This window comes from Alligator mississippiensis, chromosome 2 (assembly GCF_030867095.1).
Source record: "Alligator mississippiensis isolate rAllMis1 chromosome 2, rAllMis1, whole genome shotgun sequence".
Lineage (NCBI taxonomy): Eukaryota > Metazoa > Chordata > Crocodylia > Alligatoridae > Alligator > Alligator mississippiensis.
Window position 1 is genome coordinate 269,272,221 of NC_081825.1, and position 14,800 is coordinate 269,287,020.

The window sequence follows — 14,800 nt, forward strand, 5'->3', positions numbered from 1 at the left end:
CCAATATCCCCTCTTGCCCTCTTTCTTAAGGGTTTGGTCCTCATTTCCTGGGGTAATCTCATCCCAGTATCCCCGTCTCCCCAGCCAACAGGGGCCACCTATAAACACCCTGCTGTCCTGTTTCACTTATCTGGGTCGTTGTTTGGGTTGGCTCCTCTCTTGGGGTTGCAGCATCTCTGGCATCTTCCCAGGGGTTCAGCTGTCTGGGTCCTGGGTGTAGCAGAATCCTGTTCCCAGTCTTTCTGCAGCATCCCTACTTCCACATTGAATGTCAAGCCCTTCTTGGCATTCTCCCTTTAAACTTCCAGGACTTTTCCTCCAGCCAATCAGCATGTGCCCTTGAGGCACATGCTCCCTGGGCCAGGTGTGCAGCCCCTGCTCCCTTCCTCAGAGCTCCATTCAGTGCCCTGGAGAACCACTGTCCATTCAGGACCCCAACAGGTGAGTCCCCCTCCCCCAGTGTTTCCCCAGCAGGTTGCTTTCTCCAGCCCCTACAAGGTGAGTTCCCCTCCCCGGAGCTCCCGTGGAGCACTGAGGCAGTGCTGCTCACTTGGTCTCTGCCAGGCAAGTCCCACACCTCCTGGCAGCTTCCCTCAATGTGTTGGGCTGTGTGGTGTTCCCAGATCTGGCCAGGTAATTTTTTTTTCTGCAGTTCTCAGCCAGCAGGTCAGGGTGACACTGCTCGTCTGAGCCCTGCCAGGTGTGATTTTTCCCCAGCCTGGCCTTTCCTGCAGGGGTCTAGCAGGGGCTGTTCCTCAGCCCCTGCTACAGTCTTCAATACCATAACTGCAACCAAAGGATTGCTATTTCTATGTGTATTTGGGGCACAAAGAGGTAGGAAAATAACCAGAGGCAGAATGGGGCATACGCAACATTTCTTGAAGGGAAGTACAGACATGCACCCATATGCCCAGGATCTTTCAACTAGCTCCCCTTGGCTCAGCATAGATTGTCCATCAAGGCAAAGGTATCTTAAAAACTTTACAGGTACAGCTAAGCCCTCAACAAAGTGGTTAAGTACGACTTGCCCAAGGGTGTATATAACTTGTCCAATGACAAACCAGATATCAGAAAAAGAGCCCTACTATGATCCCAACAATTCTAGTTCTCAGGTTTGTGTTCTAACCACTAGGCCACAATTCCTACCAGCCTCAGTTTTGATCCATGTCCCTTTCTGGAGGCATTCATATGGAAAATGGTTTAATTGGGAGGTGGTGGCAAGTACAATATAAGAAGGGGAAAAAAACACTACTTAATAGAGCAGATGTTTCATGCATGGTAACATTTTGTTGCTGTTAATGTTCATTTTGTGTCAGAATGTACAACATTTAACTGTACTGGAGGTGCAGAGACTGTTCTGCAGAGAGATTTTCCATACAGACATCAAGGAAAAATGATCAGCTGCTGTCTAGTTTACACTATAAACACATTAAGACTTTCATGATCATCAGTGAGGCAAATGTTAGTATTAATATCTGATCTTTATTACTGGTGCCTGTTTACCATCCTAATCTTCATCTATCTAGATTAAAACAATTATAACCTTTTTGTCTCTGATTTAATGAATTTGCAAGTTTAAATTTTTTAAATTAATTCCTGTAATTCTATTTTAGCCAGCACATTATGGACAATTTGTAATTGGTTGCAAAAGATTAGACCCCAGGCACACTTAATGGGGATGTTTTAATAGTGCAGATGGCAAAACAGTCTGTAGAAGCAGGTCTGGTGGGCATTTTGTGAAAGCAAATTCAGTCAAAATGTATCCAAGATGACATACTGTACAATTGCTGCACTGGGAAGCTCTATTAAAATTTCACACATTTAAATCTCACCCCTCCTCTTTTAATTATACTTTTCCAAGATAAAGTAGAAGACATGTGTACCTTCTTGAATGCAACAGAAAAAGGTCAAGGGTAATCAGCATGCAGAATGAAGTTGCAGTGTGGCTCAACGTGTTTGGTTTGGGAGGAATTTGCTAAACTACAGAATGTAAGAGACATGTTGGGGAATGAATTTCCAGCATGATTCAAAGGCAAAGTATGATGCCGTGCCTGCACATGCATGCAACCCTGCATATATGCCTCCTTTTGCATTACTCAGCCTCCACACAACTTTCCCTAGACACAACGGAAAAGTGTAGTTTCATTCTTAGGACAAGGGTCCTAATTCTCAAATGGGTGTATATATCTTGACTTCTTTTAACAGATTATTTTATTGTGTTCAAATACCTAAGTATCTGATTGCCCATTGAAAGTGTCCTTAGTGTGTAAAGCTTGATGTGTTTTCCAGGATCATGGCCACACATTACAAGATCTCTGCATGGTTCTTTATAAAGTATCTAGCATGCTTTGGGTGTTATATTAACAACATATAATTAATAAAGTAATAACTAATCCCACTCATTGGCAATCAAAGTGATAGAAGATGCCATGATGACTGTAAGTTCCTCAAGGCAAGGCTACTTACTGCACCTTCATTTCAATCCGGAAGGCACCTAGCATGTTTTTTAGTTGTTATCAGAAGCAAGAAGCAACAACTGGGACAACAACCATAAGCTACATCCAGTGTCAGTTCCTCGAAGATAACTATCTACTGGTGTCAGAGCAGTACAAATAATATGCCAAAAGGAACTTTTTACTAAGAGACTTACACCTCTTCTTCATGTAAAATCTCTTCATTATAATGTGCAACTGAAACAGAGCTGCAGTATCTGTAAGTTCAGCTTGTCCTATCTAAATAAGAAGACTACAAAATTTCCATTTATAATAATCCGCTTGAAATGCATTACTTAATCAAAGGCTACCAGCTGTGGTAATTTAAAAAGAACAGTCACATACTAAAGTAAGAATGATGGAGTTATTTTCCATCTTTTTTAAGAATATGTTCCATTTATTAACATTTACAGATACTAAAGCAGTGAAACTGTCAATAATGCAGCTACCTTGTAGAGAAAGGGAAGGTGTCTCTGATGAAAGTTTTATTTACAGAATCATCCAACCAACCTTGATTGTGATTGATCTCAATATAAATCCAACAGGAAAATAGCACCTCACATGTATATTTCAGAGTATTCTGCATTTGTGAAAGATGCAGAGTATGATTTCTTTCCCAGGATCTTGTACAGGGAAAGATAAAACCCTTTCACAAAAGATTCACAGAGTATTGTTATTCATGCTGACTTCAGACTTTTTTTTCTTTTTTTCTTTTTCTTTTTCTTTTGTTGTTGTTGTTGTATTGAAAGAATTAGATGGCCCATATCAATATTTTTGTATTATTAGAAGGGGTTGGTCTAGGTAGAAAGCAAGCTAACTTTGAAGCTAAAACTGTCATCTATCTAAAGGGTCTTCAGTATGAAGTTTGGTTGACTATGCACGTTATTTCTTTTTCCCTTTGGGTCATATTTTTCATGTAGTTGCATTCAGGGAAGTCGCATTCTGCTCTGACTGGCAACATTTGGTCCTTTGTGTTTTACTGCTTGGAAATCCACAATAAAAAATGTAGAACGTGTAACTTTACAAAGGATACTGTAGTGTAAGATACCTTTTTTTGTTATTTATTTGTCTTACCCAGTCTGCATGGTACCTACAGCTAAGTAAATAAGAGCGTGTCATTTTCTAGCAAGCTAAGCCCATTTTCTGATCTTGAAATCTCTGAGCAGACTGATATCTATTTAATGTGTGTGTAATATGAAATTATTTCATTATGTTATTTCCTTTTAGCTTTGTAGATTGATCATGAAGAGCTCATGCCTGTCAACAGTATAAGACACACTGATGCCCTCATTTACAATGACGAAGGTTCCCATTGAAGACAACAGAACTATTTATGACAGCATAAATACATATTCAGTGTGTGTCAAACTCTGCCTGTGTGATATTAGCCATTTATGCTTTTAGCTGTAATTGGTCAGTTAATTCACACAGTGTTGCTACCAATTTCTAACTGGATGAATACTTGTATATGTAAATATGAGATTTAGTTTCTATAAATGTCTATACCTACCAGAAAATCCATTCATACCAATTGGTGTGGGAAATTAAAATATAGAGACTGTCACAGGTCAGCTGGGCATTGTGAGTATATCAATTTTATCACAGGCCAACTGGGCTGTTTGATTCGGTTTCGGATTGAGGAGGCAAAGTTGGGAGTGGAATAAAGGCAAATTGATTATAGCTTACACACACACACAACAGTTAACAGAAAGATAAATGTGATAAGCAGATAAGGCGGTATAAAAGAGCTAACAGTAAATAATAACAGATAATAATAACAGATAGATAGATAGATAGATAGATAGATAGATAGATAGATAGATAGATAGATAGATAGATACAAGCTGTCATAGGCCAACTGGGCACTGAGAGGGTATTAGCCACACTGGGCTGTTCAAAACAACAAATAAACAGACACGGGCTGGCAATTTATCGATAGTCCCTCAATGCCAGGTGCACGCCAAGTGATTCCAGCGAAGTCAGGCATTCCCGATGATTGACACTATCAGAGGGATTACTGGGGAAGATCCCTGGATCAGGATCCGGTCCTCACTCACACCGGGAGTCGGGGGTCCGGGCATGGAACAGAAATGACCGTTCTGTTCCCTCCTTCCTGCTGGTTACCTGATGCATGTGTTTTTTATACCTAGTCTTATGTTACTCTGTTGGCCTCAGGACCACGCATGATGTTGCCCTATAGCTGTTACCCTATGGAATTGAAAGGTGTTAAAATTATCATAAAAGGTTACTACCCAAACTCGGGTTTATCCAATAAGCAAATTATGATGCAGCACCTTTATGTTTGAAATTGACATCGCTCCGCCTAAACTCCAACCCCTTTTAGGCTTCATTTGAATATGCTTTCTTGGGATGTGCTTTCCTGGAATGTGTTGGGTATGCCAAGTGGTTAGATCCAGTTTTTATCGCTAAGGCTGAACCCTGAGTAAAAAACCGTTAGGCCAACTAATCTCACAGCTACAGTTTTGCCTATGGGGCCCAGTCAGTTCCATGAACAGTTAATTTATCATTTTGGTTAAACTTATGACAGACAAGTTACATTTTCAGTTTAAAAACTTACAAGCTTATATTAACTAATATTACCTGTTTAGGCAAAATACCAAATGCCTCTAAGAAGTACATATTATTGCTTATTAATCCCTCTGGTTCTGGCTGTCACAAGGGACATATAGATGGCCAAATAAATTTCTTTTAAAATATGAGAGAATATGTATAGAGATATTACTTCAGCAAATACAGTATTCTGCAAAGACTGAATTAACCAGGTGGCACACTTCACTTCAATTAATTTGAAGAACTTTAATCAATTAAACATAAAACATTTCTGTGTAGCACAGTAGAAAAGAGGCATTATTCCCTTTTTAGCTATGAGAAGACAGAGATATAAAGTATCTAAAATATCACAGCAAGTCATTGAAAGAAAAGGAAGAGAACTGTGGAGGAGAAAGTTTTCCTACAGATGTGGTACTTGACCCTGTTTTACCACTATGCTCTGCAAGTTTCAAAATCTGATCCAAGGTTCATGTGCCAAGTAAGAATTCCATAATTTGGGTTGTTTAGATGCTTATTATGTTGTCATAACCCTCAAATACTCCTTGAAACGTGAAAAAACAGCCGTGCAACATATCATTTTTGTCCTTCTAGCTGTGGGACTTCGGATCCTTAACACTCTAGGAAATTATATGAAATTGGGCTAGAGGAAATAATTGTTCTCTGTGCCTATTAGTGAAAGTCGTCCCACGAAAGCACTAAAGAGTTTTCCAAACTAAAGGTAATGCCCCCCTCCCCCCAGCTTATTTTACCAGATATAAATTGATTTTGGATTGCTCATACTGTCCAATGAGCCTACAGTACCAAATTGTACAGCAACTTCCATAATAATGTACTTGAATAAATTATATAGATAGAATATTGTTACTGGTAACTATTTCCCCCTTTAATTTATTCCCCTTTCTACCTAAAATACATGAAAGATTCTACTAGTTGTTAGAAAGTGTTTTCCACTTGAAATAAACCTATAAATGCAATCAACCTAGAGCTGTGGGGGCATTTGCAATTTCAAGACAAATCATGAACACTATTTCATTAATTAGCTCATATCCTTGTAATGAGCCAAAGCAAAAACCTCAGACCCACAACTTTGAATGTTAGAAATCACATTCATACTGGAATTTTGAGATCTGAAGTCATTTCTCCTTAGTGTAGTTTTCTAGCTAACTAAAGCTCTTTATAAACTGGCTTTCTTTTATAAATTGGCATATTACACACCGTGTATAATACATTAAAAGGAAAGGAGTAAAGTGGATAGTTGGTCTTTTCTAAATTGAGAGAAATTTTATTAACTAAAGCAATCTCAATAATGCATACTTTTGCTTTTGATGAAGTGTCTGGCTATTCTCATGGAAAATATAAAACATAGTCCTGCCTTCAGAATGTGTAGGGTTGTTTGTTTGTTTGCTTGTTTTGTGTGGTTTCTATAGAGTCCTATAATGATAACTTAGCCTGTACCTATAAATTATTTGCATGTTGAGACTGAGGGAAGACAAGGGTATGGAAAGGTGATTGTGCAGTGCACAAAGGTCAGCTGTAATCTGGCTATGTACTTATATACTGCTCTATAAGAGCAGACTATTACAAGACTATGACTTCCATAATAGTTGTGAAGTAGGTTTTAATCCTCCAAGAAGCTGAATATCCTCAGCTGAGGCCAGTAGGAGTGAGAAGTTCCATATTTGTGTCTCACAGGAGAAGGTTGTAGGGTCAGACCCTAAATTGGATTTTCAAAAACACTTTTCATTTAGGATAAAGAACGCAATGTCCAATCTGATAGATTCACTACAGATGCAGAACTTTAACAGAAGTCACTGGGTTTTAGTTATGGCTATGCACATATGTCTGTACGTGTGTATGCATGTATGCATGCATATGTGTGTGTGTGTGTGTGTGTGTGTGTACCTACCTAATAAATCAGGCAAAATTAGGTCTGCTTAAGTGATTAATATCCCAAAAGACTGATAATCGATTTATTTGTGTTATGCTTCAAGAATGATGATGTTGGATGGATCAGAGTAAGATGAAACATTCCCACAAGGCCTCTCCTTATGAAATGTTAAACTACTGGTGGATTCTTTTTTCCTCACCCCAGCTGGTGCTCATTTTATGTGTAGAATAATTAGGAATGAAATAGCCTTTGTTTTTTATCTTAGGTAGAGTAAACCCAGATGTCACTGTTACTCATAAAGTCTAATCTTTATCTGAATTTTAGTGAACCATTTTCTCCTGAAAATCCATAGGTGGAAGTATCATGCAGATATTTTTTTCTCTTTTTAAAAAATAATAGTTTTGTAAATTTCAAGCATGGATTTTTCTTGTATTATAAGAATGGGTAAATGACAGAACTTAAACCATTGTGTCCATGCTATGAGCCAGCAGCCACTTCATATATTACATACTTTCTCTTCTGTTTGCCAAACTGCACAACTCTATTGTTTCACTTTGTAAAACAGCCTTTTATTCTTATCCCAATACTCCCAATCATTTTGTATTGTCCTTATCTGTTTCTCTGATTAGACAGTAACACAGCTTTTCAGCATATAGCAATTTAATTTAAATTGATTAATTATATTCCAGAAGGATTAGCAGTAGTGTAAACAAGTTATGAATACTTAATGATAATGAAATGAAAATGTCTTTAATAATCAATTGATATTAAAGTAATGTTCTATAGTTATCCTAATAAATCTACAATTTATGGTTAGTAGTATAAGACTTGCATGTGAAATCAGTGCCAGTCATTATTCAAAGTATGTTTACTAGCATTTACTAACATGAAAGTTTTTATTATAATTATTACTTTCTTAAGTCCAAGGATGTTTCTAAAAAGGTAAAGACCTTAAAGGAATGGCAACAGGTATGTATTTGACCCAATATATGCAGTAGGAGGAAATGAACTTTACTGAGGGCAATGGGAGTTTTGACATTTACTTAAATAGATTTTCTTCCATTTACATTCTTCATTTTACTGTTGCTGATGTCACAAAATGAGGTTCAAAATAAGAAAACAGCCCTGGAGAACTCCAAAATGAAGGGAAGAATGCCAAATTCTATTGCTTCTACTTTGTTCAGAAATGAAACCAGAATTCTAATAAGAAAAGGATGTTTTGACATATCAGAAGACCAGTCCTTCTGTAAATCCATAGCATGTCCTTACCAGGATTATTACCTGCAAAGAGATTTGGTACTATCCTGAACTCATTTCCTTCCTTTTTCACTTCCTTGTGACAAGGCATTTAGCAGAATTCTCAAATTTCATTAGAATCTGATAGGCCATGCTGTGAGTGCTTCTGTTATGGCCTCAAACTTGTGGCTTCTTAAACTGTCAGCTGTACACCTTAGCACTCGCATGACCTCAGCTCCCATGAAATCAATTAAAGAAAGGTAACTAAATTATTTAGAACCTCAACAAATATACATCTGTAATAAAATTTACAAAAGTATGAAACTGGGTGCATCTACATGTGCATTTTACTGCAGGGTAGACTAATTAGCTCTGCAGTAAAGTATCACAGTGTACATGTGTGCCGGTATTAGCATGCAATCAATTAATTAACTCTGCCATAAGATAGTACTGTCCAGGACAGTATTATCTTACAGCGGAGTACGTACATGTGACCAAACACACGTGTAGACTGTGACAGGGGCTGGCTGGAGCATGAGGATGCTAAAGTGGGGGGCTGCCTTTTGGCTAGCCCTTCACTATAGTACCCTTGTGCCCCAGCCAGTCCCTCTGCTGCCTGATGCCATCAGCTGGAGTCAGGGGTTGACTCTCTGGGTCCCCTGCTGGCCCAGGGTTGCTCCACCCCAACTCTAACTGCTGCAGTCCTGGGTGCATGTGTAAACACTGTCCAGAAACAGCTGACTCAGGTGTGAACTTCACTGGAGTTTATTTCGTTGCATAAATTGCTCCTGTAGATGCACCTGCTGATATTGGCTTGCTTACTGTACCCCTATCATTTTACTCATTACAGTTTAAAATTAATTGGCAATTACTATTATTTTGACACTTAAATACACACTTTGGCCACTAAAACAAACAAACAAAAAAGATAATGAAATTTTCCCCACGAGGCATATAAAAAGTATTCAGCAATTTCTTTTTTGCAACCTGATGTCTCCCAATGCATCCCACTCAAAAATATTGCCAGGAATTTAATTTATGACCTGTGACTGTTTGGCCTGAAATTGCCATACTTGACACTTTGTAAGGCACCTTCTTTTCTTGGTCTGCTCAATGCACTAGGAAGTGTCAAAGAGAAATCTGAAGGGAAGGTGGAGTTGCATTAGATGTAATAATAAATCCAGAGCTTTGAATCATAAAAGAGAATGGCCAGGTAGTTTGGATGCAGCAGCTGACCAAAACTTCAATCTAAAAGTTTTTGGAAGGTCAACAAATTTAGATTACATTTTTCATCATGTACTATTTGTACCTAAACTGTCTTGTCAGGGACTGAGGTATATTGCCGTCTTGAGACAGGGTCTCTATTTTTTTTTTTAAAGAAAAGGATTATCCTGTGGCTTAAAAAAAAAGAAAAGAAAAAAGAACTGGAAATTTAGAAGTACCTAGATAAATTTTAAGTATTTGTTTTTGCCTGAAAAATGTCAAAAACCCTATTGACTGTTGTTAATAATAACAATGCATGAAAATACAATCATTCCTCCTTCTATATTCCATGGTTCTTGGTACAGCAAAGCAAAAACATTCTATTTTAATAAGATTTTCACACCAGTTTTACAAATTAAAGACCTGTAGTCAGGTTTGATTATGAGATGTCCCTGCAAAAGTCACAAGCATTGTCAGTGCTATTCTTGGTCTTGCAGAGAATATAGCCAGCATGTTCTAATGGATAATGATTTGGGGTCCTTTAAATTTTGAGGAACAACTTGAGATACAATAAGTTGATTTTCAGAGTTACTGGCCATGTCTACATGAAATGCTGACTGCACAGTTGTTACTGTGCAGTCACTTAGTATTTGCACACACACGTACTAAATGACTGTGCAGTAACCAGAGTTACTCCACAGTAACATCCCTGAACGGCTTTTTGGTGACATTGATTGCGCAGTAGGTCACTGAATTTCACTTCATTGGGAAGTGTGGATATTCAGAACTGAAAATCAAGTTCTAGGAGTTTTAGGTTGGATGGCCCTAAATGGAAGTATTCAAAATCAGTAAGCACTTTTAGAAACATAGGACTGAAAGGGTGCTTTTGGATTATTGAGTCTCTGGGCTCAACCATTTCTCCAGCCATTCATCCAAAAAAATATCAGAATCATTTGCTCATTTCTCCAGCCATTCATCCAAAAAAATATCAGAATCATTTGCTCTAACTCCTCATACACTGCAACATTATGAAAACAAACCCCAAAACACTCTGTAATGTGCCACAGGTTAAAAACAGGATTCCAGGGAACTTCTGATGCAATGGCAGAGAAGAATTTATGTTAAGAGGATCCCAGGAACTTGACCATGCCCCATGTTAAGAAGGAAGAAAACCCCTCCCTACCCCCCCTCAAGGTCTTTTCAATTTGGCATGTGGTGGGGTTAGGGAAATCCCTTTTTTTTCAAATCTGATGATTATTTTGAGCTTGAATGGAAGAGTAAAATGCTAAAGCCTGTTACTTGAGAAGCTTTGAATTACCTTCCATTAGAATTCCCACCTTTATCTGTGGCCAATGTCTAACATGGCAGAGCAAAGGGGGGAAAAAAACCAAAACATTTGAATTTATTAGCAGTAAATTACTGTGCAGTAAGTAGGAATAGAATGGTGTCTACATGTGCAGGGCATTAAAGCACATTAACACTGTGTGCGGGCTAATTTAGGACTAAACACAGTGTTACTGCATGGTAAGGCGTCTGCATGCACATTATTGCACAGTAACCAATCATGCATAAATTTGATACATACATGATACATGTATCAAATTTATGCTTAAGTCAGCATAACTTGCTGTATTTAATGCACAGTGTGGGTGTGCACATGTAGATGCATGCCCATACTGCGCAATAATTTTGGTTACTGTGCAGTAAATTTGCAGGTATAGACTGACACCCTGTGTAATAATCCTGACCTCCTCTATATTGGCAACATCCTCCAAACTTAGTGACATTCACAGATTTCAGCAGCACAGATCAAAGTCCTGCAATAAGGTCAAGAATTAAAACAAGTACTATGGGTTCCAAGACCAGTCCCTGAGGAACACCACTAGTAGCTGCTGTCCAACCTGATGACTCACCTTTCAACATAACCCATTGTAATCTCCTTTTTAGTCAGCTCCCTATTATTATAGCATTGATTCTCATCTTCTCCAGTTTAGGGAAGAATTTCCCAGGAGGCACAATGTCAAAAGCCTAGCTCAAATCTAGATAAATTAGGCCGGCTGAATTGCCCTTGTTGAGGAGGTTGTTATCCCATCACAAAAAGTCAGTAGATTGAAAATGTTGGTAAGATAAAAAAAAATCTGGTGTTTCATAAAAACTAAATATTCTCTTTTCCTCCATTATGAAGTAATTTTTATTAAAAGAAAACATTTCAACTTTTCCATTTTGCCCTTTTTCCAGTAAGAGGATTGCTAAGAAAACCTTATAACCCTTCTTTTCTATTATTCTTTTCAAGTTACAGAATATTGATTAGATACTAGTGAAAAGGTACTCAGTTTATTCTATTTTATTTTATTGGGCACCAGCTCCAAGATAAAACCATTTTATAGGCACAGAGAGTCAGGGAGGACTACAACTTTATTTGCCCAAGTATGAAGTTAAAATAAATTTCCAATCAAGCAACACAAACATCACTAGTCCTGATAGAGTAGTTAGTAGGAAGGATGTGAATCAGGGCTATAAAGTTTAGCATTCCTTCCTGTCACCCTCTCTAACTCAGATTCACCTTGGCATGTGAAACAGAACCTTGGCTTTATGTTGCATACATGTCATTGCTGAATGAGTTAAGCCACCCTAAAACATCTTGTCCTTTTGAATATCATGAGAGCTCCTTGTTCTTACTCACCCATTTTTTTGACAGTTTGTTGGCATTAATGTCTAGCATGTGCTTCTCAAATGTAAATTACTTTTGGTAATAACACTATAGTAGTAGGATCCTAGGTATAGTTTTGAAATTAAAATAATGTATTACTGAATATCTGTTTCCTTTATGTATCAATTTAGAGAGAGATTTTCCAAGACAGAAATACCAGTTAGGTGGCTATTTTTTACTGAAAGTAAATGTGACTTTGGAGGGTAAATGCTTCTTTGTACTTTTGAAAACCTCTGCCTTAAAATATATTTTGCAATGCCTGTAAAGTTTGGCTCCAGAGGGCCTTGTTACACAGCAATTTTGGATGGCTCCTGGAGCTCTTAACCCTTGGATTGTTCGCGCATTAAAACTGCGAAGTGATTTTAAGCACTCATTATGTGGCTCAAAGTTACACCACTTCAGGGCAGGATTATCTCTGTTTCTCACTACCCAGCTACTGTTCCATTAAGGTGTGGCCATTCCCCATAGATGTGCCACCTGAGCTGAAGTTCTCCAGTATCCCAAGATCTCACACTCCTACCTGTAGATCAGGCTTCTAGTGGCAACTCATAGTTACAGCTCCTCGTCTTGCCCTGGCTCACCAGGCTTCTAGTGTCAAGTCACATCTGTGCAGGGGCAGGAGGGGGGCAGTCAGAGAAGGTTTCTACAGTAAGGATGGGACTCCTCCAAACTCCAAGCAAGCACTAACACCAATCAATATTTGTATGGCTCACAGCATAAGGTGTAACAAGGCCCAGAGTGTCACTATCTTAAATTTCAGTTCAATTTAATTCTAGTACTACCTATTCCACTCAAAGCAATCTTTTTTTCTTATTATATTGCACTGCTTAAGAAAATATAATTATTGCTATTATTATTTGTATTACAGTACTCCCTACAAGTGCCAGTCAAGACCAAGTCTTCATTGCACTAGACTCTGTTCAAGTACTGTAGAAGAGACCAAAACACTTGGGGCACATGTGTATTTTATATTTAGAATGACCTAAGGTTTAAGTTGATCTAAATGTCTGTGCAGAAATTGGGGGGGGGGGGGGGTAGATTGGGCCAAATTGGGCCTGAGTAAGTGAACTAACTTAGATTAGGAATAGGTTAACTTGATCCAGAAAATGTCTGCATACATTCAAAGTGCAGCCCCAGGGCTGGGAAAGCCCAGCTGCTTATCCCAACCCCAGAACTGTGCTCTTCCTACCTCCTGCCACCCTGACCAGGCTATTTGTAGCCCCCCTGACCCCTATACCCATGGATGGACAACACCCCCTGTGAGCCCACCAACCCTACCCTGCATCCTGCAGATCTATCAGCCTCCCCTCCAATCACACCAATCCATTTGGACCCACCAACCTCCCTCCTCCTCGGATCCATTATCTCCCCCCCTCTAATCCTGACCTCTTCTCTCTATCATGAGTTACTTACACTGACTTTGCAGCACAGCTGCCATCACTGGCAAACAATTGAACAAATCACTCTCAGTCTGCAACCACATAGCTTAAAGTAAGCCACATGATCATCAACCAGGTGAAGTGAACATTTGTACACACCCTTACGTAGGTAGGACAGAAAAAGCTTAGGTGAAATATTATTGTCTTTATTGATGAAGAACTAAAACACAGAGAAATTAAGTGACTTAACTCACTTCACACCAGAAAGATTAAATGAAGATCACCTAGAGATTCAAATAAGTCCCTAAAACCACAAAAGTATATTTGAACTGATTTTTTTGTTTTGTTTTGTTTTTTAACTAGAGATGTTATACCCTGGTTACCATTCATTCTAAGGGTACAAGGAAATTGAGGGAAAGTTAGGATTAAAAAAGCATAATTCTCATTATGTTCTGAAGGCCTTAGAAATGAGTGTTCATCATGATGTCTTCCAGGACTTGGTTCCATAGTCTTGTGTCATATGCTAAGAGAGCCATGTGCTTAGAGCTGCCCAGTCTCTTCTCGATCTTGTGTATGAGCATTCCACAGCCCAGAAGAATTTAGTTGACAATTGTGGACATAGTTATGGATGGGAAGGTGGTTCTTATAGGTAATTTGGGCCTCATTTTCTCAGTAGCCTGTGCATCTAAGTAGTAATTTAATAGGCAAGGCTCAAACCTCGAAGTCCTTAGTCTAGTGTAACTAGGACCAAATTCCTATTGAAGTCAATGGTATAGTTATTGATATAAATCGTTGGCTGTGTATGTGCGGGGGCTAGATCCTATTTCACTGCTTTCTGTATTAGCAGTTATTCAGGGGCTCAAGCGGCATGACACACGAGTGCCTAGATCCACTTCCATGCCCAATAGGTGGAATTAAATCTGACTTGGTATGTCTTTTTATGTTTTTGAAGATTGACCAGGGCAGCAAAGTTTGAAATGGATCCAATCTTTCAAAAGTGTATTCCTGACCATTACAAATAGGTTGCCAAATTGCAAAGTGTAGGTCTCAATTCTACCAGAGTTTAGGGGTTCAGATTTAGGGCTTTGGTAGAAGCCCAAATGTAATGCACATACCTGGAAGCCTTTGACAGATAGCTTTTTTGACAAGTTAAATCATAAGAGTAATGTATTTTTGAAGGACTTTACATGACAAAAAGCAGGGAAAATGTCTCATCATATAAAAGGTTCAAAAATATTTTCTCCTATACAGTCACTTAAAAAGTGTCTTTATTCTTTTCTTTTTTCTTCTTTTGCTCTGGGGGAGCTTACATTATATGCCA